Source organism: Labrus mixtus, chromosome 22 (assembly GCF_963584025.1).
Source record: "Labrus mixtus chromosome 22, fLabMix1.1, whole genome shotgun sequence".
Taxonomy (NCBI): domain Eukaryota; kingdom Metazoa; phylum Chordata; class Actinopteri; order Labriformes; family Labridae; genus Labrus; species Labrus mixtus.
In genome coordinates this window covers 1,838,862-1,862,324 of record NC_083633.1, presented here as the reverse complement: position 1 = coordinate 1,862,324, position 23,463 = coordinate 1,838,862, and the positions used below count along the sequence as shown (strand labels likewise).

Here is a 23,463-nt window from a genome sequence, read left to right as displayed (position 1 = left end):
TGCAGATAAATCTGGTGGTTGAGGGTTTGAAGTCATTTTTCAGAGCTTGACGTAAGGCATGTGTCTTAAAGGTGCTTCGATCAAAGGGTTTGCTCTTCCGTTTTTAGCGATCGTCACTGAAAAGCAACGCTCGCTTGCCGGGGCCATGGGCGAGGAGGACTGTATGGGGAATGTGATGCCGGCCTTAGCCTATCAGGGGCATCGCTTCTCGGCCTTTTGGCTAAGATCAAGTGTAGTATCTGTTCTTATCAGTTTAATATCTGATACGTCCCCTACCCGGGGACCATATATTAAATTGATTTTTGGACTTGGGAGATGGAACAGGGGCTTGCTCCGTCCACTCCACGCATCGACCCGGTATTGCAGTACCTCCGGGAACGGTGCACCCTCCTCTCTTCAGTGTTTAAAATAATCCTTTCTTTCTGCTGCGTTTAAGAGAAATGTGTGTGTGAGTCTGGCCTGGCTTTGTCACTGCGTTGACATGCTGCCGGGGCTCAAGCTTTTTGAAATGAACTGGAATTTTAGTCAGGTTGGGGGTTATTTGTGTGCCAGTTCCCCCATTTGCCACTCTGTGTATGCTATTGCTGTAGTAGCACACAGACACACAATAACATATCAACAGTTATTGTTGCAAAGTGTTTCTGGCCTAGCTGCTGCTTCGACTGTTCTTTTGTTGGCGGTAAAAAAACACACACACACACACACACACACACTGGCGGTAGCTATCGGTCGGCTTTGATGTGGAAGTGTGGCACTTCCTGTTAGAATGGTGAGCCTTATTTCTCCACTTGAATGTAGAAAGACAAGCCCTACCGGGCCTCAACACAAAACTTTCCTCTGTGTTGAGGACAAGTAGAAGGGACACCCAGTGCAGAAAACTCTGATTTCGGTGGTTTGCATGTTGTTGGGACCGTCAGTGAGGGCGATGGTCCTGTGAAGGACTCCTTTTGCCCTGAGCCGTACAACTCATACTTACCTGGCAGGGGAGATACCATGATCAAGAAGGTGGTTCACCCATGGCGAGGCCTGGCCATTGCACTCCGGCGGGGCTGACCTATGCGAATTCCCCAAATGTGGGAATCTCGACTGCATAATTTGTGGTAGTGGGGGACTGCGTTCGCGCTCTCCCCTGATGGATTGTCAAAAGTAATAAGGGGGAAACAGATAGGGACACGCTGCCTTCCAACCTGGCTGTAGCGACAGACAGACGACAAGAATTTCAAAGGTGGCTTAAAGCTATGCACAGCCAGTTTCTTTGCTAGTGCTAGATCACAATATCGCTCGTCAATCAACTTTGTTTCAGATTCAGCAGCCCTTGCTCTGATCAATGTGAAATCCCAGTCACGGCACATCTGCCTTACAGAACGGCTGTGGGCCAATAAAAGGCCCCAATCTTCTCCTGTCTTTTGGTTCACTTCAGTCTGCTGCAGATAAATCTGGTGGTTGAGGGTTTGAAGTCATTTTTCAGAGCTTGACGTAAGGCATGTGTCTTAAAGGTCCTTCGATCAAAGGGTTTGCTCTTCCGTTTTTAGCGATCGTCACTGAAAAGCAACGCTCGCTTGCCGGGGCCATGGGCGAGGAGGACTGTATGGGGAATGTGATGCCGGCCTTAGCCTATCAGGGGCATCGCTTCTCGGCCTTTTGGCTAAGATCAAGTGTAGTATCTGTTCTTATCAGTTTAATATCTGATACGTCCCCTACCCGGGGACCATATATTAAATTGATTTTTGGACTTGGGAGATGGAACAGGGGCTTGCTCCGTCCACTCCACGCATCGACCCGGTATTGCAGTACCTCCGGGAACGGTGCACCCTCCTCTCTTCAGTGTTTAAAATAATCCTTTCTTTCCGCTGCGTTTAAGAGAAATGTGTGTGTGAGTCTGGCCTGGCTTTGTCACTGCGTTGACATGCTGCCGGGGCTCAAGCTTTTTGAAATGAACTGGAATTTTAGTCAGGTTGGGGGTTATTTGTGTGCCAGTTCCCCCATTTGCCACTCTGTGTATGCTATTGCTGTAGTAGCACACAGACACACAATAACATATCAACAGTTATTGTTGCAAAGTGTTTCTGGCCTAGCTGCTGCTTCGACTGTTCTTTTGTTGGCGGTAAAAAAACACACACACACACACACACACACACTGGCGGTAGCTATCGGTCGGCTTTGATGTGGAAGTGTGGCACTTCCTGTTAGAATGGTGAGCCTTATTTCTCCACTTGAATGTAGAAAGACAAGCCCTACCGGGCCTCAACACAAAACTTTCCTCTGTGTTGAGGACAAGTAGAAGGGACACCCAGTGCAGAAAACTCTGATTTCGGTGGTTTGCATGTTGTTGGGACCGTCAGTGAGGGCGATGGTCCTGTGAAGGACTCCTTTTGCCCTGAGCCGTACAACTCATACTTACCTGGCAGGGGAGATACCATGATCAAGAAGGTGGTTCACCCATGGCGAGGCCTGGCCATTGCACTCCGGCGGGGCTGACCTATGCGAATTCCCCAAATGTGGGAATCTCGACTGCATAATTTGTGGTAGTGGGGGACTGCGTTCGCGCTCTCCCCTGATGGATTGTCAAAAGTAATAAGGGGGAAACAGATAGGGACACGCTGCCTTCCAACCTGGCTGTAGCGACAGACAGACGACAAGAATTTCAAAGGTGGCTTAAAGCTATGCACAGCCAGTTTCTTTGCTAGTGCTAGATCACAATATCGCTCGTCAATCAAATTTGTTTCAGATTCAGCAGCCCTTGCTCTGATCAATGTGAAATCCCAGTCACGGCACATCTGCCTTACAGAACGGCTGTGGGCCAATAAAAGGCCCCAATCTTCTCCTGTCTTTTGGTTCACTTCAGTCTGCTGCAGATAAATCTGGTGGTTGAGGGTTTGAAGTCATTTTTCAGAGCTTGACGTAAGGCATGTGTCTTAAAGGTCCTTCGATCAAAGGGTTTGCTCTTCCGTTTTACCGATCGTCACTGAAAAGCAACGCTCGCTTACCGGGGCCATGTGCGAGGAGGACTGTATGGGGAATGTGATGCCGGCCTTAGACTGTCAGGGGCATCGCTTCTCGGCCTTTTGGCTAAGATCAAGTGTAGTATCTGTTCTTATCAGTTTAATATCTGATACGTCCCCTACCCGGGGACCATATATTAAATTGATTTTTGGATTTGGGAGATGGAACAGGGGCTTGCTCCGTCCACTCCACGCATCGACCCGGTATTGCAGTACCTCCGGGAACGGTGCACCCTCCTCTCTTCAGTGTTTAAAATAATCCTTTCTTTCCGCTGCGTTTAAGAGAAATGTGTGTGTGAGTCTGGCCTGGCTTTGTCACTGCGTTGACATGCTGCCGGGACTCAAGCTTTTTGAAATGAACTGGAATTTTAGTCAGGTTGGGGGTTATTTGTGTGCCAGTTCCCCCATTTGCCACTCTGTGTATGCTATTGCTGTAGTAGCACACAGACACACAATAACATATCAACAGTTATTGTTGCAAAGTGTTTCTGGCCTAGCTGCTGCTTCGACTGTTCTTTTGTTGGCGGTAAAAAAACACACACACACACACACACTGGCGGTAGCTATCGGTCGGCTTTGATGTGGAAGTGTGGCACTTCCTGTTAGAATGGTGAGCCTTATTTCTCCACTTGAATGTAGAAAGACAAGCCCTACCGGGCCTCAACACAAAACTTTCCTCTGTGTTGAGGACAAGTAGAAGGGACACCCAGTGCAGAAAACTCTGATTTCGGTGGTTTGCATGTTGTTGGGACCGTCAGTGAGGGCGATGGTCCTGTGAAGGACTCCTTTTGCCCTGAGCCGTACAAGTCATACTTACCTGGCAGGGGAGATACCATGATCAAGAAGGTGGTTCACCCATGGCGAGGCCTGGCCATTGCACTACGGCGGGGCTGACCTATGCGAATTCCCCAAATGTGGGAATCTCGACTGCATAATTTGTGGTAGTGGGGGACTGCGTTCGCGCTCTCCCCTGATGGATTGTCAAAAGTAATAAGGGGGAAACAGATAGGGAGACGCTGCCTTCCAACCTGGCTGTAGCGACAGACAGACGACAAGAATTTCAAAGGTGGCTTAAAGCTATGCACAGCCAGTTTCTTTGCTAGTGCTAGATCACAATATCGCTCGTCAATCAAATTTGTTTCAGATTCAGCAGCCCTTGCTCTGATCAATGTGAAATCCCAGTCACGGCACATCTGCCTTACAGAACGGCTGTGGGCCAATAAAAGGCCCCAATCTTCTCCTGTCTTCTGGTTCACTTCAGTCTGCTGCAGATAAATCTGGTGGTTGAGGGTTTGAAGTCATTTTTCAGAGCTTGACGTAAGGCATGTGTCTTAAAGGTGCTTCGATCAAAGGGTTTGCTCTTCCGTTTTTAGCGATCGTCACTGAAAAGCAACGCTCGCTTGCCGGGGCCATGGGCGAGGAGGACTGTATGGGGAATGTGATGCCTGCCTTAGCCTATCAGGGGCATCGCTTCTCGGCCTTTTGGCTAAGATCAAGTGTAGTATCTGTTCTTATCAGTTTAATATCTGATACGTCCCCTATCCGGGGACCATATATTAAATTGATTTTTGGACTTGGGAGATGGAACAGGGGCTTGCTCCGTCCACTCCACGCATCGACCCGGTATTGCAGTACCTCCGGGAACGGTGCACCCTCCTCTCTTCAGTGTTTAAAATAATCCTTTCTTTCCGCTGCGTTTAAGAGAAATGTGTGTGTGAGTCTGGCCTGGCTTTGTCACTGCGTTGACATGCTGCCGGGACTCAAGCTTTTTGAAATGAACTGGAATTTTAGTCAGGTTGGGGGTTATTTGTGTGCCAGTTCCCCCATTTGCCACTCTGTGTATGCTATTGCTGTAGTAGCACACAGACACACAATAACATATCAACAGTTATTGTTGCAAAGTGTTTCTGGCCTAGCTGCTGCTTCGACTGTTCTTTTGTTGGCGGTAAAAAAACACACACACACACACACACACACACACACACACACACACACACTGGCGGTAGCTATCGGTCGGCTTTGATGTGGAAGTGTGGCACTTCCTGTTAGAATGGTGAGCCTTATTTCTCCACTTGAATGTAGAGAGACAAGCCCTACCGGGCCTCAACACAAAATTTTCCTCTGTGTGGAGGACAAGTAGAAGGGACACCCAGTGCAGAAAACTCTGATTTTGGTGGTTTGCATGTTGTTGGGACCGTCAGTGAGGGCGATGGTCCTGTGAAGGACTCCTTTTGCCCTGAGCCGTACAACTCATACTTACCTGGCAGGGGAGATACCATGATCAAGAAGGTGGTTCACCCATGGCGAGGCCTGGCCATTGCACTCCGGCGGGGCTGACCTATGCGAATTCCCCAAATGTGGGAATCTCAACTGCATAATTTGTGGTAGTGGGGGACTGCGTTCGCGCTCTCCCCTGATGGATTGTCAAAAGTAATAAGGGGGAAACAGATAGGGACACGCTGCCTTCCAACCTGGCTGTAGCGACAGACAGACGACAAGAATTTCAAAGGTGGCTTAAAGCTATGCACAGCCAGTTTCTTTGCTAGTGCTAGATCACAATATCGTTCGTCAATCAACTTTGTTTCAGATTCAGCAGCCCTTGCTCTGATCAATGTGAAATCCCAGTCACGGCACATCTGCCTTACAGAACGGCTGTGGGCCAATAAAAGGCCCCAATCTTCTCCTGTCTTTTGGTTCACTTCAGTCTGCTGCAGATAAATCTGGTGGTTGAGGGTTTGAAGTCATTTTTCAGAGCTTGACGTAAGGCATGTGTCTTAAAGGTGCTTCGATCAAAGGGTTTGCTCTTCCGTTTTACCGATCGTCACTGAAAAGCAACGCTCGCTTGCCGGGGCCATGGGCGAGGAGGACTGTATGGGGAATGTGATGCCGGCCTTAGCCTATCAGGGGCATCGCTTCTCGGCCTTTTGGCTAAGATCAAGTGTAGTATCTGTTCTTATCAGTTTGATATCTGATACGTCCCCTACCCGGGGACCATATATTAAATTGATTTTTGGACTTGGGAGATGGAACAGGGGCTTGCTCCGTCCACTCCACGCATCGACCCGGTATTGCAGTACCTCCGGGAACGGTGCACCCTCCTCTCTTCAGTGTTTAAAATAATCCTTTCTTTCCGCTGCGTTTAAGAGAAATGTGTGTGTGAGTCTGGCCTGGCTTTGTCACTGCGTTGACATGCTGCCGGGACTCAAGCTTTTTGAAATGAACTGGAATTTTAGTCAGGTTGGGGGTTATTTGTGTGCCAGTTCCCCCATTTGCCACTCTGTGTATGCTATTGCTGTAGTAGCACACAGACACACAATAACATATCAACAGTTATTGTTGCAAAGTGTTTCTGGCCTAGCTGCTGCTTCGACTGTTCTTTTGTTGGCGGTAAAAAAACACACACACACTGGCGGTAGCTATCGGTCGGCTTTGATGTGGAAGTGTGGCACTTCCTGTTAGAATGGTGAGCCTTATTTCTCCACTTGAATGTAGAGAGACAAGCCCTACCGGGCCTCAACACAAAATTTTCCTCTGTGTGGAGGACAAGTAGAAGGGACACCCAGTGCAGAAAACTCTGATTTTGGTGGTTTGCATGTTGTTGGGACCGTCAGTGAGGGCGATGGTCCTGTGAAGGACTCCTTTTGCCCTGAGCCGTACAACTCATACTTACCTGGCAGGGGAGATACCATGATCAAGAAGGTGGTTCACCCATGGCGAGGCCTGGCCATTGCACTCCGGCGGGGCTGACCTATGCGAATTCCCCAAATGTGGGAATCTCAACTGCATAATTTGTGGTAGTGGGGGACTGCGTTCGCGCTCTCCCCTGATGGATTGTCAAAAGTAATAAGGGGGAAACAGATAGGGACACGCTGCCTTCCAACCTGGCTGTAGCGACAGACAGACGACAAGAATTTCAAAGGTGGCTTAAAGCTATGCACAGCCAGTTTCTTTGCTAGTGCTAGATCACAATATCGCTCGTCAATCAACTTTGTTTCAGATTCAGCAGCCCTTGCTCTGATCAATGTGAAATCCCAGTCACGGCACATCTGCCTTACAGAACGGCTGTGGGCCAATAAAAGGCCCCAATCTTCTCCTGTCTTTTGGTTCACTTCAGTCTGCTGCAGATAAATCTGGTGGTTGAGGGTTTGAAGTCATTTTTCAGAGCTTGACGTAAGGCATGTGTCTTAAAGGTGCTTCGATCAAAGGGTTTGCTCTTCCGTTTTACCGATCGTCACTGAAAAGCAACGCTCGCTTGCCGGGGCCATGGGCGAGGAGGACTGTATGGGGAATGTGATGCCGGCCTTAGCCTATCAGGGGCATCGCTTCTCGGCCTTTTGGCTAAGATCAAGTGTAGTATCTGTTCTTATCAGTTTGATATCTGATACGTCCCCTACCCGGGGACCATATATTAAATTGATTTTTGGACTTGGGAGATGGAACAGGGGCTTGCTCCGTCCACTCCACGCATCGACCCGGTATTGCAGTACCTCCGGGAACGGTGCACCCTCCTCTCTTCAGTGTTTAAAATAATCCTTTCTTTCCGCTGCGTTTAAGAGAAATGTGTGTGTGAGTCTGGCCTGGCTTTGTCACTGCGTTGACATGCTGCCGGGACTCAAGCTTTTTGAAATGAACTGGAATTTTAGTCAGGTTGGGGGTTATTTGTGTGCCAGTTCCCCCATTTGCCACTCTGTGTATGCTATTGCTGTAGTAGCACACAGACACACAATAACATATCAACAGTTATTGTTGCAAAGTGTTTCTGGCCTAGCTGCTGCTTCGACTGTTCTTTTGTTGGCGGTAAAAAAACACACACACACACACACTGGCGGTAGCTATCGGTCGGCTTTGATGTGGAAGTGTGGCACTTCCTGTTAGAATGGTGAGCCTTATTTCTCCACTTGAATGTAGAAAGACAAGCCCTACCGGGCCTCAACACAAAACTTTCCTCTGTGTTGAGGACAAGTAGAAGGGACACCCAGTGCAGAAAACTCTGATTTCGGTGGTTTGCATGTTGTTGGGACCGTCAGTGAGGGCGATGGTCCTGTGAAGGACTCCTTTTGCCCTGAGCCGTACAACTCATACTTACCTGGCAGGGGAGATACCATGATCAAGAAGGTGGTTCACCCATGGCGAGGCCTGGCCATTGCACTCCGGCGGGGCTGACCTATGCGAATTCCCCAAATGTGGGAATCTCGACTGCATAATTTGTGGTAGTGGGGGACTGCGTTCGCGCTCTCCCCTGATGGATTGTCAAAAGTAATAAGGGGGAAACAGATAGGGAGACGCTGCCTTCCAACCTGGCTGTAGCGACAGACAGACGACAAGAATTTCAAAGGTGGCTTAAAGCTATGCACAGCCAGTTTCTTTGCTAGTGCTAGATCACAATATCGCTCGTCAATCAAATTTGTTTCAGATTCAGCAGCCCTTGCTCTGATCAATGTGAAATCCCAGTCACGGCACATCTGCCTTACAGAACGGCTGTGGGCCAATAAAAGGCCCCAATCTTCTCCTGTCTTTTGGTTCACTTCAGTCTGCTGCAGATAAATCTGGTGGTTGAGGGTTTGAAGTCATTTTTCAGAGCTTGACGTAAGGCATGTGTCTTAAAGGTGCTTCGATCAAAGGGTTTGCTCTTCCGTTTTACCGATCGTCACTGAAAAGCAACGCTCGCTTGCCGGGGCCATGGGCGAGGAGGACTGTATGGGGAATGTGATGCCGGCCTTAGCCTATCAGGGGCATCGCTTCTCGGCCTTTTGGCTAAGATCAAGTGTAGTATCTGTTCTTATCAGTTTGATATCTGATACGTCCCCTACCCGGGGACCATATATTAAATTGATTTTTGGACTTGGGAGATGGAACAGGGGCTTGCTCCGTCCACTCCACGCATCGACCTGGTATTGCAGTACCTCCGGGAACGGTGCACCCTCCTCTCTTCAGTGTTTAAAATAATCCTTTCTTTCCGCTGCGTTTAAGAGAAATGTGTGTGTGAGTCTGGCCTGGCTTTGTCACTGCGTTGACATGCTGCCGGGACTCAAGCTTTTTGAAATGAACTGGAATTTTAGTCAGGTTGGGGGTTATTTGTGTGCCAGTTCCCCCATTTGCTACTCTGTGTATGCTATTGCTGTAGTAGCACACAGACACACAATAACATATCAACAGTTATTGTTGCAAAGTGTTTCTGGCCTAGCTGCTGCTTCGACTGTTCTTTTGTTGGCGGTAAAAAAACACACACACACACACACTGGCGGTAGCTATCGGTCGGCTTTGATGTGGAAGTGTGGCACTTCCTGTTAGAATGGTGAGCCTTATTTCTCCACTTGAATGTAGAAAGACAAGCCCTACCGGGTCTCAACACAAAACTTTCCTCTGTGTTGAGGACAAGTAGAAGGGACACCCAGTGCAGAAAACTCTGATTTCGGTGGTTTGCATGTTGTTGGGACCGTCAGTGAGGGCGATGGTCCTGTGAAGGACTCCTTTTGCCCTGAGCCGTACAACTCATACTTACCTGGCAGGGGAGATACCATGATCAAGAAGGTGGTTCACCCATGGCGAGGCCTGGCCATTGCACTCCGGCGGGGCTGACCTATGCGAATTCCCCAAATGTGGGAATCTCGACTGCATAATTTGTGGTAGTGGGGGACTGCGTTCGCGCTCTCCCCTGATGGATTGTCAAAAGTAATAAGGGGGAAACAGATAGGGAGACGCTGCCTTCCAACCTGGCTGTAGCGACAGACAGACGACAAGAATTTGAAAGGTGGCTTAAAGCTATGCACAGCCAGTTTCTTTGCTAGTGCTAGATCACAATATCGCTCGTCAATCAAATTTGTTTCAGATTCAGCAGCCCTTGCTCTGATCAATGTGAAATCCCAGTCACGGCACATCTGCCTTACAGAACGGCTGTGGGCCAATAAAAGGCCCCAATCTTCTCCTGTCTTTTGGTTCACTTCAGTCTGCTGCAGATAAATCTGGTGGTTGAGGGTTTGAAGTCATTTTTCAGAGCTTGACGTAAGGCATGTGTCTTAAAGGTGCTTCGATCAAAGGGTTTGCTCTTCCGTTTTACCGATCGTCACTGAAAAGCAACGCTCGCTTGCCGGGGCCATGGGCGAGGAGGACTGTATGGGGAATGTGATGCCGGCCTTAGCCTATCAGGGGCATCGCTTCTCGGCCTTTTGGCTAAGATCAAGTGTAGTATCTGTTCTTATCAGATGCTGTTTCGATCTTACCTATAAGACCCTGACTGCGATCGCCTCCTGCGCTGTCTGAGCCTGTGCCTGTCTGTGGCACTGGTTTTGGCAGTACTGGGAGGATAGTGTTTGTCTTCTGTGAAGTCAATTTCAACTTCCACATAGTTGAGGTAGCTCCATAGAAGACCATATTGTTCGAGCGAGCCTCCTCCTCTGGTGGCTAAACTGGTTCCTAACATCCAAGGTAAGTTTGGTCACTTTTTCTCTAGTTTTAAACTTTTGTAGGTATTGTTTTTTAGCTATTTATTCACTGTTTTAGTTGATTTTAGTGTTTTAGCCTGTGGTGCCTCCACCATGTCGGCTGCTAGTGCCGGCATGCGGAGGCACCACAGTGTCCGTTTTGCTTTCAAAGTAGTTGATGATGTGCCATTATGGATGTCGAGGCTGGATTTTTCAAGAAAACTACTTCAAAAAGCCTTAAACTTTACCCCAGACGACCTGAATTGTATCCTCACTTTACCACAAGGCAAAGGCTTTGATGTAAGCTTTCGCTCAGCAATTCTGCTTAGAGAATTTTGGACACGTTTTGAAAATGCAAGAGCCCAGTTTCCTGTGTTTAACGTTGAGAAACTGACTGACAATGCCTCCAAAACGGTCATTGTCAGGATGTTCAATGAAATGGTGAATGCAGATGACATATGTATGTGGCTGGGAAGACATTGCACGGTCAAAGGCCAGGCTATGAAGGTGAGAGATGAGGATGGTATCTGGAACTGTTCCTGGAGGGTTCCTGTCCAGCAATGGCAGGACCCTCAGGGCTTCCAGGGCCTGAAACATCTGCCATCCATGATAGTTTTGGGACACAACCGTGGTTACATTCATTATCAAGGCCAGCCCAAGCTCTGCCGCAAGTGCGGTGAGCAAGGACACCTTGCAGAAGCGTGTAAGCAGATTATTTGTGGAAAGTGTAGAGAGATTGGTCATACTTTCGAGGAATGCACCAATGGCAGAAAGTGTAATCTTTGTGGAGACAGCAACCATCTCTTCAGAGATTGCCCGAAATCTTTTGCCAACAAAGTTAAGGCAGCAAAGAAGGTCGGAAATGAAAAAGAAAATGGCGGACAGAATGCAATGGTTAACGAGCTATTTGGAGAGCCTGAGCCAGAAAATTCAAATCTCCCTCCAAATCCTGTGACTGGAGGAGAGGAGTCAGGTGAGGAGGGAGAGGGAGAGGGGGAGGGGCCTGCAGCAACTGCCCCTCAAGTGGAGAGTATGGAGGAGGAGGGGGGGGGTGCAGTGCAGGCAGAGGGCGGAACTAGCTCTGGCTTTTCTTGCTCTGGGAGTGAGAGTGAGAGTGAGGAAGTGCCCCTCCCCCTGGCCCAGCAGGCTAAGAGGCCATTATCAGAATTGTCTCCGGAGTCTCCAGTAGTCTTGGAGAAGAGGGGAAGAGCTGGGAACTTCTCAGACAGTTCATCTGTGGAGGAGCCCAGAGTCTTCCCCTCCGATTCCCCCAATGAGGCCTCCTTTTTAAACATAGCTCTGCAATCAACCCCGAAGGACTCGATGTTTAACAAAAGACTGCGTGAAAGGCCACCCCCTAGAGTCCGGAAGGGAAATGGAGCTCAACACCCTTACACTTCTCCAGTAAGAGTGAAGGAAGAGCTCCATTCACAAGAAATGTAACACCTGGTTCTTTTCAAGTGTTTTTAAAATGCTTTGTCTGTTGGTTTTAAAACATACTTATGACTTTCACCCTCTCAACTTTCCTTTTGAGAAGTGTGACGTTGAAAGTTAGAGCTCACGTGGTTTCATCTCATCTTAACCTTTTTTTGTCAGATGTGTTTTTAAAACAGGAAGGATACCCGCTGTTTTTAACACACCAGTATTATTTGAAGGACGTGAAAGGCAGCACGCTAGTGGGAAACAGTAAAAGCATCCTTTTAACACACTTGACTTTTATCAGCTCACCAACAGAGTTTTCTTTTAACCTGACCATTTTAAGACACCTTGGTTTCAAACAAGAGTTGTATTTTTTAATTAACATTGTTCTCTCCTATTGTTGTGCAGGAGCGAGTACCAGTGAGTCCAGCGCGCAGGATTGCACTAGGCAAAGCCACCACTCTTTGGCGCAACGTGAACCACCTGCTCTGCCAAACAGACTCCGGGACCTGTCAGCAATGGTGGCTCATGAGATCCTCCCAGTCAGGTCCGTAATGCACTCCCGGAGCTCAAAAACTCGCTGCCGACCAGGTTGTGGCGTCCCTGAGCTCGGCAAGGTATCGCTCTGGGAGTGCAGCGCTGCATTAGAACAGTGGGCACTAGCCGGCTCTTTACTAATTCCCGTGCTTGCCAGCAAGGGAGGCCCCACCAGCGTAGCTGGTCTTTCACACAAGCCGCCCCCAAAAGACGCCACCCAGACCTCCACAAACTTTCTGGCAAGGAAGCACAAGCAGATCCCCCCCCGTGGCTGTGATCCATACGGCAGCAGTGACGGCCAGAAAGACTGTCACTGCAGGCGGTGGGCCCAGGACACAGTCACAAAGAAACATCGCCTCTGTGTCCATTCGGATGAAGGAGCCGGAGCCCCACAGGAAAAGTTCGAAGCAGCGGCGGCCTGACTCTCCGGGAGAGGCAGGTGGGAAGGAGCAGCAGGGTGAGGGTCTCCTCTGAGCACAAAGACAGGATCCCGAGAGACCACATCTCTTTGGGAGAGCAGACTGAGTTTTTCTTGGTAAGGGCTCACTGCGCTACTGAACAACAATGAACTTTTGAGGAGAATCTTTTCCAGCTTCGCTCCAGAATTTAAAAAAAAATAAAAAATTTGGCATGACTAAATATCGACACAACAATAAAACTTTCAAACAACCCTGTAAACAATTAAACAAATGCATCTATTTATCATTTTAATGCATAGTGTAAACACAACTTGTTTAATTGCTGAAAATGTTTATTTATTCAAGATGTGATTTTAAAAGTATAATATCTTGTATAAAAGATTCTTGAAATTGTTTTTGTGACAATAAAACTTTACGAAAGAAAAAATCTGTTCTTATCAGTTTGATATCTGATACGTCCCCTACCCGGGGACCATATATTAAATTGATTTTTGGACTTGGGAGATAGAACAGGGGCTTGCTCCGTCCACTCCACGCATCGACCCGGTATTGCAGTACCTCCGGGAACGGTGCACCCTCCTCTCTTCAGTGTTTAAAATAATCCTTTCTTTCCGCTGCGTTTAAGAGAAATGTGTGTGTGAGTCTGGCCTGGCTTTGTCACTGCGTTGACATGCTGCCGGGACTCAAGCTTTTTGAAATGAACTGGAATTTTAGTCAGGTTGGGGGTTATTTGTGTGCCAGTTCCCCCATTTGCCACTCTGTGTATGCTATTGCTGTAGTAGCACACAGACACACAATAACATATCAACAGTTATTGTTGCAAAGTGTTTCTGGCCTAGCTGCTGCTTCGACTGTTCTTTTGTTGGCGGTAAAAAAACACACACACACTGGCGGTAGCTATCGGTCGGCTTTGATGTGGAAGTGTGGCACTTCCTGTTAGAATGGTGAGCCTTATTTCTCCACTTGAATGTAGAAAGACAAGCCCTACCGGGCCTCAACACAAAACTTTCCTCTGTGTTGAGGACAAGTAGAAGGGACACCCAGTGCAGAAAACTCTGATTTCGGTGGTTTGCATGTTGTTGGGACCGTCAGTGAGGGCGATGGTCCTGTGAAGGACTCCTTTTGCCCTGAGCCGTACAACTCATACTTACCTGGCAGGGGAGATACCATGATCAAGAAGGTGGTTCACCCATGGCGAGGCCTGGCCATTGCACTCCGGCGGGGCTGACCTATGCGAATTCCCCAAATGTGGGAATCTCGACTGCATAATTTGTGGTAGTGGGGGACTGCGTTCGCGCTCTCCCCTGATGGATTGTCAAAAGTAATAAGGGGGAAACAGATAGGGAGACGCTGCCTTCCAACCTGGCTGTAGCGACAGACAGACGACAAGAATTTCAAAGGTGGCTTAAAGCTATGCACAGCCAGTTTCTTTGCTAGTGCTAGATCACAATATCGCTCGTCAATCAACTTTGTTTCAGATTCAGCAGCCCTTGCTCTGATCAATGTGAAATCCCAGTCACGGCACATCTGCCTTACAGAACGGCTGTGGGCCAATAAAAGGCCCCAATCTTCTCCTGTCTTTTGGTTCACTTCAGTCTGCTGCAGATAAATCTGGTGGTTGAGGGTTTGAAGTCATTTTTCAGAGCTTGACGTAAGGCATGTGTCTTAAAGGTGCTTCGATCAAAGGGTTTGCTCTTCCGTTTTACCGATCGTCACTGAAAAGCAACGCTCGCTTGCCGGGGCCATGGGCGAGGAGGACTGTATGGGGAATGTGATGCCGGCCTTAGCCTATCAGGGGCATCGCTTCTCGGCCTTTTGGCTAAGATCAAGTGTAGTATCTGTTCTTATCAGTTTGATATCTGATACGTCCCCTACCCGGGGACCATATATTAAATTGATTTTTGGACTTGGGAGATGGAACAGGGGCTTGCTCCGTCCACTCCACGCATCGACCCGGTATTGCAGTACCTCCGGGAACGGTGCACCCTCCTCTCTTCAGTGTTTAAAATAATCCTTTCTTTCCGCTGCGTTTAAGAGAAATGTGTGTGTGAGTCTGGCCTGGCTTTGTCACTGCGTTGACATGCTGCCGGGACTCAAGCTTTTTGAAATGAACTGGAATTTTAGTCAGGTTGGGGGTTATTTGTGTGCCAGTTCCCCCATTTGCCACTCTGTGTATGCTATTGCTGTAGTAGCACACAGACACACAATAACATATCAACAGTTATTGTTGCAAAGTGTTTCTGGCCTAGCTGCTGCTTCGACTGTTCTTTTGTTGGCGGTAAAAAAACACACACACACACACACTGGCGGTAGCTATCGGTCGGCTTTGATGTGGAAGTGTGGCACTTCCTGTTAGAATGGTGAGCCTTATTTCTCCACTTGAATGTAGAAAGACAAGCCCTACCGGGCCTCAACACAAAACTTTCCTCTGTGTTGAGGACAAGTAGAAGGGACACCCAGTGCAGAAAACTCTGATTTCGGTGGTTTGCATGTTGTTGGGACCGTCAGTGAGGGCGATGGTCCTGTGAAGGACTCCTTTTGCCCTGAGCCGTACAACTCATACTTACCTGGCAGGGGAGATACCATGATCAAGAAGGTGGTTCACCCATGGCGAGGCCTGGCCATTGCACTCCGGCGGGGCTGACCTATGCGAATTCCCCAAATGTGGGAATCTCGACTGCATAATTTGTGGTAGTGGGGGACTGCGTTCGCGCTCTCCCCTGATGGATTGTCAAAAGTAATAAGGGGGAAACAGATAGGGAGACGCTGCCTTCCAACCTGGCTGTAGCGACAGACAGACGACAAGAATTTCAAAGGTGGCTTAAAGCTATGCACAGCCAGTTTCTTTGCTAGTGCTAGATCACAATATCGCTCGTCAATCAAATTTGTTTCAGATTCAGCAGCCCTTGCTCTGATCAATGTGAAATCCCAGTCACGGCACATCTGCCTTACAGAACGGCTGTGGGCCAATAAAAGGCCCCAATCTTCTCCTGTCTTTTGGTTCACTTCAGTCTGCTGCAGATACATCTGGTGGTTGAGGGTTTGAAGTCATTTTTCAGAGCTTGACGTAAGGCATGTGTCTTAAAGGTGCTTCGATCAAAGGGTTTGCTCTTCCGTTTTACCGATCGTCACTGAAAAGCAACGCTCGCTTGCCGGGGCCATGGGCGAGGAGGACTGTATGGGGAATGTGATGCCGGCCTTAGCCTATCAGGGGCATCGCTTCTCGGCCTTTTGGCTAAGATCAAGTGTAGTATCTGTTCTTATCAGTTTGATATCTGATACGTCCCCTACCCGGGGACCATATATTAAATTGATTTTTGGACTTGGGAGATGGAACAGGGGCTTGCTCCGTCCACTCCACGCATCGACCCGGTATTGCAGTACCTCCGGGAACGGTGCACCCTCCTCTCTTCAGTGTTTAAAATAATCCTTTCTTTCCGCTGCGTTTAAGAGAAATGTGTGTGTGAGTCTGGCCTGGCTTTGTCACTGCGTTGACATGCTGCCGGGACTCAAGCTTTTTGAAATGAACTGGAATTTTAGTCAGGTTGGGGGTTATTTGTGTGCCAGTTCCCCCATTTGCCACTCTGTGTATGCTATTGCTGTAGTAGCACACAGACACACAATAACATATCAACAGTTATTGTTGCAAAGTGTTTCTGGCCTAGCTGCTGCTTCGACTGTTCTTTTGTTGGCGGTAAAAAAACACACACACACTGGCGGTAGCTATCGGTCGGCTTTGATGTGGAAGTGTGGCACTTCCTGTTAGAATGGTGAGCCTTATTTCTCCACTTGAATGTAGAAAGACAAGCCCTACCGGGCCTCAACACAAAACTTTCCTCTGTGTTGAGGACAAGTAGAAGGGACACCCAGTGCAGAAAACTCTGATTTCGGTGGTTTGCATGTTGTTGGGACCGTCAGTGAGGGCGATGGTCCTGTGAAGGACTCCTTTTGCCCTGAGCCGTACAACTCATACTTACCTGGCAGGGGAGATACCATGATCAAGAAGGTGGTTCACCCATGGCGAGGCCTGGCCATTGCACTCCGGCGGGGCTGACCTATGCGAATTCCCCAAATGTGGGAATCTCGACTGCATAATTTGTGGTAGTGGGGGACTGCGTTCGCGCTCTCCCCTGATGGATTGTCAAAAGTAATAAGGGGGAAACAGATAGGGAGACGCTGCCTTCCAACCTGGCTGTAGCGACAGACAGACGACAAGAATTTCAAAGGTGGCTTAAAGCTATGCACAGCCAGTTTCTTTGCTAGTGCTAGATCACAATATCGCTCGTCAATCAAATTTGTTTCAGATTCAGCAGCCCTTGCTCTGATCAATGTGAAATCCCAGTCACGGCACATCTGCCTTACAGAACGGCTGTGGGCCAATAAAAGGCCCCAATCTTCTCCTGTCTTTTGGTTCACTTCAGTCTGCTGCAGATAAATCTGGTGGTTGAGGGTTTGAAGTCATTTTTCAGAGCTTGACGTAAGGCATGTGTCTTAAAGGTGCTTCGATCAAAGGGTTTGCTCTTCCGTTTTACCGATCGTCACTGAAAAGCAACGCTCGCTTGCCGGGGCCATGGGCGAGGAGGACTGTATGGGGAATGTGATGCCGGCCTTAGCCTATCAGGGGCATCGCTTCTCGGCCTTTTGGCTAAGGTCAAGTGTAGTATCTGTTCTTATCAGTTTGATATCTGATACGTCCCCTACCCGGGGACCATATATTAAATTGATTTTTGGACTTGGGAGATGGAACAGGGGCTTGCTCCGTCCACTCCACGCATCGACCCGGTATTGCAGTACCTCCGGGAACGGTGCACCCTCCTCTCTTCAGTGTTTAAAATAATCCTTTCTTTCCGCTGCGTTTAAGAGAAATGTGTGTGTGAGTCTGGCCTGGCTTTGTCACTGCGTTGACATGCTGCCGGGACTCAAGCTTTTTGAAATGAACTGGAATTTTAGTCAGGTTGGGGGTTATTTGTGTGCCAGTTCCCCCATTTGCCACTCTGTGTATGCTATTGCTGTAGTAGCACACAGACACACAATAACATATCAACAGTTATTGTTGCAAAGTGTTTCTGGCCTAGCTGCTGCTTCGACTGTTCTTTTGTTGGCGGTAAAAAAACACACACACACACACACACACACACACACTGGCGGTAGCTATCGGTCGGCTTTGATGTGGAAGTGTGGCACTTCCTGTTAGAATGGTGAGCCTTATTTCTCCACTTGAATGTAGAAAGACAAGCCCTACCGGGCCTCAACACAAAACTTTCCTCTGTGTTGAGGACAAGTAGAAGGGACACCCAGTGCAGAAAACTCTGATTTCGGTGGTTTGCATGTTGTTGGGACCGTCAGTGAGGGCGATGGTCCTGTGAAGGACTCCTTTTGCCCTGAGCCGTACAACTCATACTTACCTGGCAGGGGAGATACCATGATCAAGAAGGTGGTTCACCCATGGCGAGGCCTGGCCATTGCACTCCGGCGGGGCTGACCTATGCGAATTCCCCAAATGTGGGAATCTCGACTGCATAATTTGTGGTAGTGGGGGACTGCGTTCGCGCTCTCCCCTGATGGATTGTCAAAAGTAATAAGGGGGAAACAGATAGGGAGACGCTGCCTTCCAACCTGGCTGTAGCGACAGACAGACGACAAGAATTTCAAAGGTGGCTTAAAGCTATGCACAGCCAGTTTCTTTGCTAGTGCTAGATCACAATATCGCTCGTCAATCAACTTTGTTTCAGATTCAGCAGCCCTTGCTCTGATCAATGTGAAATCCCAGTCACGGCACATCTGCCTTACAGAACGGCTGTGGGCCAATAAAAGGCCCCAATCTTCTCCTGTCTTTTGGTTCACTTCAGTCTGCTGCAGATAAATCTGGTGGTTGAGGGTTTGAAGTCATTTTTCAGAGCTTGACGTAAGGCATGTGTCTTAAAGGTGCTTCGATCAAAGGGTTTGCTCTTCCGTTTTTAGCGATCGTCACTGAAAAGCAACGCTCGCTTGCCGGGGCCATGGGCGAGGAGGACTGTATGGGGAATGTGATGCCGGCCTTAGCCTATCAGGGGCATCGCTTCTCGGCCTTTTGGCTAAGATCAAGTGTAGTATCTGTTCTTATCAGTTTAATATCTGATACGTCCCCTACCCGGGGACCATATATTAAATTGATTTTTGGACTTGGGAGATGGAACAGGGGCTTGCTCCGTCCACTCCACGCATCGACCCGGTATTGCAGTACCTCCGGGAACGGTGCACCCTCCTCTCTTCAGTGTTTAAAATAATCCTTTCTTTCTGCTGCGTTTAAGAGAAATGTGTGTGTGAGTCTGGCCTGGCTTTGTCACTGCGTTGACATGCTGCCGGGGCTCAAGCTTTTTGAAATGAACTGGAATTTTAGTCAGGTTGGGGGTTATTTGTGTGCCAGTTCCCCCATTTGCCACTCTGTGTATGCTATTGCTGTAGTAGCACACAGACACACAATAACATATCAACAGTTATTGTTGCAAAGTGTTTCTGGCCTAGCTGCTGCTTCGACTGTTCTTTTGTTGGCGGTAAAAAAACACACACACACACACACACACACACTGGCGGTAGCTATCGGTCGGCTTTGATGTGGAAGTGTGGCACTTCCTGTTAGAATGGTGAGCCTTATTTCTCCACTTGAATGTAGAAAGACAAGCCCTACCGGGCCTCAACACAAAACTTTCCTCTGTGTTGAGGACAAGTAGAAGGGACACCCAGTGCAGAAAACTCTGATTTCGGTGGTTTGCATGTTGTTGGGACCGTCAGTGAGGGCGATGGTCCTGTGAAGGACTCCTTTTGCCCTGAGCCGTACAACTCATACTTACCTGGCAGGGGAGATACCATGATCAAGAAGGTGGTTCACCCATGGCGAGGCCTGGCCATTGCACTCCGGCGGGGCTGACCTATGCGAATTCCCCAAATGTGGGAATCTCGACTGCATAATTTGTGGTAGTGGGGGACTGCGTTCGCGCTCTCCCCTGATGGATTGTCAAAAGTAATAAGGGGGAAACAGATAGGGACACGCTGCCTTCCAACCTGGCTGTAGCGACAGACAGACGACAAGAATTTCAAAGGTGGCTTAAAGCTATGCACAGCCAGTTTCTTTGCTAGTGCTAGATCACAATATCGCTCGTCAATCAACTTTGTTTCAGATTCAGCAGCCCTTGCTCTGATCAATGTGAAATCCCAGTCACGGCACATCTGCCTTACAGAACGGCTGTGGGCCAATAAAAGGCCCCAATCTTCTCCTGTCTTTTGGTTCACTTCAGTCTGCTGCAGATAAATCTGGTGGTTGAGGGTTTGAAGTCATTTTTCAGAGCTTGACGTAAGGCATGTGTCTTAAAGGTCCTTCGATCAAAGGGTTTGCTCTTCCGTTTTTAGCGATCGTCACTGAAAAGCAACGCTCGCTTGCCGGGGCCATGGGCGAGGAGGACTGTATGGGGAATGTGATGCCGGCCTTAGCCTATCAGGGGCATCGCTTCTCGGCCTTTTGGCTAAGATCAAGTGTAGTATCTGTTCTTATCAGTTTAATATCTGATACGTCCCCTACCCGGGGACCATATATTAAATTGATTTTTGGACTTGGGAGATGGAACAGGGGCTTGCTCCGTCCACTCCACGCATCGACCCGGTATTGCAGTACCTCCGGGAACGGTGCACCCTCCTCTCTTCAGTGTTTAAAATAATCCTTTCTTTCCGCTGCGTTTAAGAGAAATGTGTGTGTGAGTCTGGCCTGGCTTTGTCACTGCGTTGACATGCTGCCGGGGCTCAAGCTTTTTGAAATGAACTGGAATTTTAGTCAGGTTGGGGGTTATTTGTGTGCCAGTTCCCCCATTTGCCACTCTGTGTATGCTATTGCTGTAGTAGCACACAGACACACAATAACATATCAACAGTTATTGTTGCAAAGTGTTTCTGGCCTAGCTGCTGCTTCGACTGTTCTTTTGTTGGCGGTAAAAAAACACACACACACACACACACACACACTGGCGGTAGCTATCGGTCGGCTTTGATGTGGAAGTGTGGCACTTCCTGTTAGAATGGTGAGCCTTATTTCTCCACTTGAATGTAGAAAGACAAGCCCTACCGGGCCTCAACACAAAACTTTCCTCTGTGTTGAGGACAAGTAGAAGGGACACCCAGTGCAGAAAACTCTGATTTCGGTGGTTTGCATGTTGTTGGGACCGTCAGTGAGGGCGATGGTCCTGTGAAGGACTCCTTTTGCCCTGAGCCGTACAACTCATACTTACCTGGCAGGGGAGATACCATGATCAAGAAGGTGGTTCACCCATGGCGAGGCCTGGCCATTGCACTCCGGCGGGGCTGACCTATGCGAATTCCCCAAATGTGGGAATCTCGACTGCATAATTTGTGGTAGTGGGGGACTGCGTTCGCGCTCTCCCCTGATGGATTGTCAAAAGTAATAAGGGGGAAACAGATAGGGACACGCTGCCTTCCAACCTGGCTGTAGCGACAGACAGACGACAAGAATTTCAAAGGTGGCTTAAAGCTATGCACAGCCAGTTTCTTTGCTAGTGCTAGATCACAATATCGCTCGTCAATCAAATTTGTTTCAGATTCAGCAGCCCTTGCTCTGATCAATGTGAAATCCCAGTCACGGCACATCTGCCTTACAGAACGGCTGTGGGCCAATAAAAGGCCCCAATCTTCTCCTGTCTTTTGGTTCACTTCAGTCTGCTGCAGATAAATCTGGTGGTTGAGGGTTTGAAGTCATTTTTCAGAGCTTGACGTAAGGCATGTGTCTTAAAGGTCCTTCGATCAAAGGGTTTGCTCTTCCGTTTTACCGATCGTCACTGAAAAGCAACGCTCGCTTACCGGGGCCATGTGCGAGGAGGACTGTATGGGGAATGTGATGCCGGCCTTAGACTGTCAGGGGCATCGCTTCTCGGCCTTTTGGCTAAGATCAAGTGTAGTATCTGTTCTTATCAGTTTAATATCTGATACGTCCCCTACCCGGGGACCATATATTAAATTGATTTTTGGATTTGGGAGATGGAACAGGGGCTTGCTCCGTCCACTCCACGCATCGACCCGGTATTGCAGTACCTCCGGGAACGGTGCACCCTCCTCTCTTCAGTGTTTAAAATAATCCTTTCTTTCCGCTGCGTTTAAGAGAAATGTGTGTGTGAGTCTGGCCTGGCTTTGTCACTGCGTTGACATGCTGCCGGGACTCAAGCTTTTTGAAATGAACTGGAATTTTAGTCAGGTTGGGGGTTATTTGTGTGCCAGTTCCCCCATTTGCCACTCTGTGTATGCTATTGCTGTAGTAGCACACAGACACACAATAACATATCAACAGTTATTGTTGCAAAGTGTTTCTGGCCTAGCTGCTGCTTCGACTGTTCTTTTGTTGGCGGTAAAAAAACACACACACACACACACACTGGCGGTAGCTATCGGTCGGCTTTGATGTGGAAGTGTGGCACTTCCTGTTAGAATGGTGAGCCTTATTTCTCCACTTGAATGTAGAAAGACAAGCCCTACCGGGCCTCAACACAAAACTTTCCTCTGTGTTGAGGACAAGTAGAAGGGACACCCAGTGCAGAAAACTCTGATTTCGGTGGTTTGCATGTTGTTGGGACCGTCAGTGAGGGCGATGGTCCTGTGAAGGACTCCTTTTGCCCTGAGCCGTACAAGTCATACTTACCTGGCAGGGGAGATACCATGATCAAGAAGGTGGTTCACCCATGGCGAGGCCTGGCCATTGCACTACGGCGGGGCTGACCTATGCGAATTCCCCAAATGTGGGAATCTCGACTGCATAATTTGTGGTAGTGGGGGACTGCGTTCGCGCTCTCCCCTGATGGATTGTCAAAAGTAATAAGGGGGAAACAGATAGGGAGACGCTGCCTTCCAACCTGGCTGTAGCGACAGACAGACGACAAGAATTTCAAAGGTGGCTTAAAGCTATGCACAGCCAGTTTCTTTGCTAGTGCTAGATCACAATATCGCTCGTCAATCAAATTTGTTTCAGATTCAGCAGCCCTTGCTCTGATCAATGTGAAATCCCAGTCACGGCACATCTGCCTTACAGAACGGCTGTGGGCCAATAAAAGGCCCCAATCTTCTCCTGTCTTCTGGTTCACTTCAGTCTGCTGCAGATAAATCTGGTGGTTGAGGGTTTGAAGTCATTTTTCAGAGCTTGACGTAAGGCATGTGTCTTAAAGGTGCTTCGATCAAAGGGTTTGCTCTTCCGTTTTTAGCGATCGTCACTGAAAAGCAACGCTCGCTTGCCGGGGCCATGGGCGAGGAGGACTGTATGGGGAATGTGATGCCTGCCTTAGCCTATCAGGGGCATCGCTTCTCGGCCTTTTGGCTAAGATCAAGTGTAGTATCTGTTCTTATCAGTTTAATATCTGATACGTCCCCTATCCGGGGACCATATATTAAATTGATTTTTGGACTTGGGAGATGGAACAGGGGCTTGCTCCGTCCACTCCACGCATCGACCCGGTATTGCAGTACCTCCGGGAACGGTGCACCCTCCTCTCTTCAGTGTTTAAAATAATCCTTTCTTTCCGCTGCGTTTAAGAGAAATGTGTGTGTGAGTCTGGCCTGGCTTTGTCACTGCGTTGACATGCTGCCGGGACTCAAGCTTTTTGAAATGAACTGGAATTTTAGTCAGGTTGGGGGTTATTT

General features: G+C 48.6%; 29 non-coding genes and 1 pseudogene across 29 annotated transcripts; all 30 read left to right on the top strand.

The window, feature by feature from the left end:
• The first annotated feature begins 200 nt into the window (after positions 1 to 200).
• LOC132957447 (U2 spliceosomal RNA) lies at positions 201 to 391 on the top strand. The gene has a single exon (XR_009666651.1). It is a non-coding gene; the product is annotated as a U2 spliceosomal RNA (small nuclear RNA).
• Positions 392 to 968: 577 nt separating this feature from the next.
• LOC132957096 (U1 spliceosomal RNA) lies at positions 969 to 1,132 on the top strand. Its single transcript, XR_009666315.1, has one exon. It is a non-coding gene; the product is annotated as a U1 spliceosomal RNA (small nuclear RNA).
• Positions 1,133 to 1,625: 493 nt separating this feature from the next.
• LOC132957446 (U2 spliceosomal RNA) lies at positions 1,626 to 1,816 on the top strand. Its single transcript, XR_009666650.1, has one exon. It is a non-coding gene; the product is annotated as a U2 spliceosomal RNA (small nuclear RNA).
• Positions 1,817 to 2,393: 577 nt separating this feature from the next.
• Positions 2,394 to 2,557, top strand: LOC132957095 (U1 spliceosomal RNA). The gene has a single exon (XR_009666314.1). It is a non-coding gene; the product is annotated as a U1 spliceosomal RNA (small nuclear RNA).
• Positions 2,558 to 3,049: 492 nt separating this feature from the next.
• LOC132957306 (U2 spliceosomal RNA) lies at positions 3,050 to 3,240 on the top strand. Its single transcript, XR_009666514.1, has one exon. It is a non-coding gene; the product is annotated as a U2 spliceosomal RNA (small nuclear RNA).
• Positions 3,241 to 3,811: 571 nt separating this feature from the next.
• LOC132957157 (U1 spliceosomal RNA) lies at positions 3,812 to 3,975 on the top strand. Its single transcript, XR_009666374.1, has one exon. It is a non-coding gene; the product is annotated as a U1 spliceosomal RNA (small nuclear RNA).
• A 493-nt stretch (positions 3,976 to 4,468) lies between these two features.
• On the top strand, positions 4,469 to 4,659 carry LOC132957296 (U2 spliceosomal RNA). Its single transcript, XR_009666505.1, has one exon. It is a non-coding gene; the product is annotated as a U2 spliceosomal RNA (small nuclear RNA).
• Positions 4,660 to 5,254: 595 nt separating this feature from the next.
• LOC132957229 (U1 spliceosomal RNA) lies at positions 5,255 to 5,418 on the top strand. Its single transcript, XR_009666442.1, has one exon. It is a non-coding gene; the product is annotated as a U1 spliceosomal RNA (small nuclear RNA).
• Positions 5,419 to 5,910: 492 nt separating this feature from the next.
• Positions 5,911 to 6,101, top strand: LOC132956881 (U2 spliceosomal RNA). Its single transcript, XR_009666134.1, has one exon. It is a non-coding gene; the product is annotated as a U2 spliceosomal RNA (small nuclear RNA).
• Positions 6,102 to 6,664: 563 nt separating this feature from the next.
• Positions 6,665 to 6,828, top strand: LOC132957228 (U1 spliceosomal RNA). The gene has a single exon (XR_009666441.1). It is a non-coding gene; the product is annotated as a U1 spliceosomal RNA (small nuclear RNA).
• Positions 6,829 to 7,320: 492 nt separating this feature from the next.
• Positions 7,321 to 7,511, top strand: LOC132956880 (U2 spliceosomal RNA). Its single transcript, XR_009666133.1, has one exon. It is a non-coding gene; the product is annotated as a U2 spliceosomal RNA (small nuclear RNA).
• A 569-nt stretch (positions 7,512 to 8,080) lies between these two features.
• On the top strand, positions 8,081 to 8,244 carry LOC132957094 (U1 spliceosomal RNA). Its single transcript, XR_009666313.1, has one exon. It is a non-coding gene; the product is annotated as a U1 spliceosomal RNA (small nuclear RNA).
• A 492-nt stretch (positions 8,245 to 8,736) lies between these two features.
• LOC132956901 (U2 spliceosomal RNA) lies at positions 8,737 to 8,927 on the top strand. Its single transcript, XR_009666154.1, has one exon. It is a non-coding gene; the product is annotated as a U2 spliceosomal RNA (small nuclear RNA).
• A 569-nt stretch (positions 8,928 to 9,496) lies between these two features.
• Positions 9,497 to 9,660, top strand: LOC132957092 (U1 spliceosomal RNA). Its single transcript, XR_009666311.1, has one exon. It is a non-coding gene; the product is annotated as a U1 spliceosomal RNA (small nuclear RNA).
• A 492-nt stretch (positions 9,661 to 10,152) lies between these two features.
• Positions 10,153 to 10,248, top strand: LOC132956980 (U2 spliceosomal RNA; annotated as a pseudogene).
• Positions 10,249 to 13,187: 2,939 nt separating this feature from the next.
• Positions 13,188 to 13,378, top strand: LOC132956967 (U2 spliceosomal RNA). Its single transcript, XR_009666211.1, has one exon. It is a non-coding gene; the product is annotated as a U2 spliceosomal RNA (small nuclear RNA).
• A 563-nt stretch (positions 13,379 to 13,941) lies between these two features.
• LOC132957091 (U1 spliceosomal RNA) lies at positions 13,942 to 14,105 on the top strand. The gene has a single exon (XR_009666310.1). It is a non-coding gene; the product is annotated as a U1 spliceosomal RNA (small nuclear RNA).
• A 492-nt stretch (positions 14,106 to 14,597) lies between these two features.
• LOC132956879 (U2 spliceosomal RNA) lies at positions 14,598 to 14,788 on the top strand. The gene has a single exon (XR_009666132.1). It is a non-coding gene; the product is annotated as a U2 spliceosomal RNA (small nuclear RNA).
• Positions 14,789 to 15,357: 569 nt separating this feature from the next.
• Positions 15,358 to 15,521, top strand: LOC132957090 (U1 spliceosomal RNA). The gene has a single exon (XR_009666309.1). It is a non-coding gene; the product is annotated as a U1 spliceosomal RNA (small nuclear RNA).
• Positions 15,522 to 16,013: 492 nt separating this feature from the next.
• LOC132956878 (U2 spliceosomal RNA) lies at positions 16,014 to 16,204 on the top strand. The gene has a single exon (XR_009666131.1). It is a non-coding gene; the product is annotated as a U2 spliceosomal RNA (small nuclear RNA).
• A 563-nt stretch (positions 16,205 to 16,767) lies between these two features.
• Positions 16,768 to 16,931, top strand: LOC132957089 (U1 spliceosomal RNA). Its single transcript, XR_009666308.1, has one exon. It is a non-coding gene; the product is annotated as a U1 spliceosomal RNA (small nuclear RNA).
• Positions 16,932 to 17,423: 492 nt separating this feature from the next.
• Positions 17,424 to 17,614, top strand: LOC132956939 (U2 spliceosomal RNA). Its single transcript, XR_009666191.1, has one exon. It is a non-coding gene; the product is annotated as a U2 spliceosomal RNA (small nuclear RNA).
• Positions 17,615 to 18,195: 581 nt separating this feature from the next.
• On the top strand, positions 18,196 to 18,359 carry LOC132957087 (U1 spliceosomal RNA). The gene has a single exon (XR_009666307.1). It is a non-coding gene; the product is annotated as a U1 spliceosomal RNA (small nuclear RNA).
• A 493-nt stretch (positions 18,360 to 18,852) lies between these two features.
• On the top strand, positions 18,853 to 19,043 carry LOC132957444 (U2 spliceosomal RNA). Its single transcript, XR_009666648.1, has one exon. It is a non-coding gene; the product is annotated as a U2 spliceosomal RNA (small nuclear RNA).
• Positions 19,044 to 19,620: 577 nt separating this feature from the next.
• On the top strand, positions 19,621 to 19,784 carry LOC132957086 (U1 spliceosomal RNA). The gene has a single exon (XR_009666306.1). It is a non-coding gene; the product is annotated as a U1 spliceosomal RNA (small nuclear RNA).
• Positions 19,785 to 20,277: 493 nt separating this feature from the next.
• Positions 20,278 to 20,468, top strand: LOC132957443 (U2 spliceosomal RNA). The gene has a single exon (XR_009666647.1). It is a non-coding gene; the product is annotated as a U2 spliceosomal RNA (small nuclear RNA).
• A 577-nt stretch (positions 20,469 to 21,045) lies between these two features.
• On the top strand, positions 21,046 to 21,209 carry LOC132957085 (U1 spliceosomal RNA). The gene has a single exon (XR_009666305.1). It is a non-coding gene; the product is annotated as a U1 spliceosomal RNA (small nuclear RNA).
• Positions 21,210 to 21,701: 492 nt separating this feature from the next.
• On the top strand, positions 21,702 to 21,892 carry LOC132957305 (U2 spliceosomal RNA). Its single transcript, XR_009666513.1, has one exon. It is a non-coding gene; the product is annotated as a U2 spliceosomal RNA (small nuclear RNA).
• A 571-nt stretch (positions 21,893 to 22,463) lies between these two features.
• LOC132957156 (U1 spliceosomal RNA) lies at positions 22,464 to 22,627 on the top strand. The gene has a single exon (XR_009666373.1). It is a non-coding gene; the product is annotated as a U1 spliceosomal RNA (small nuclear RNA).
• A 493-nt stretch (positions 22,628 to 23,120) lies between these two features.
• LOC132957295 (U2 spliceosomal RNA) lies at positions 23,121 to 23,311 on the top strand. The gene has a single exon (XR_009666504.1). It is a non-coding gene; the product is annotated as a U2 spliceosomal RNA (small nuclear RNA).
• The last annotated feature ends 152 nt before the right edge of the window (positions 23,312 to 23,463 follow it).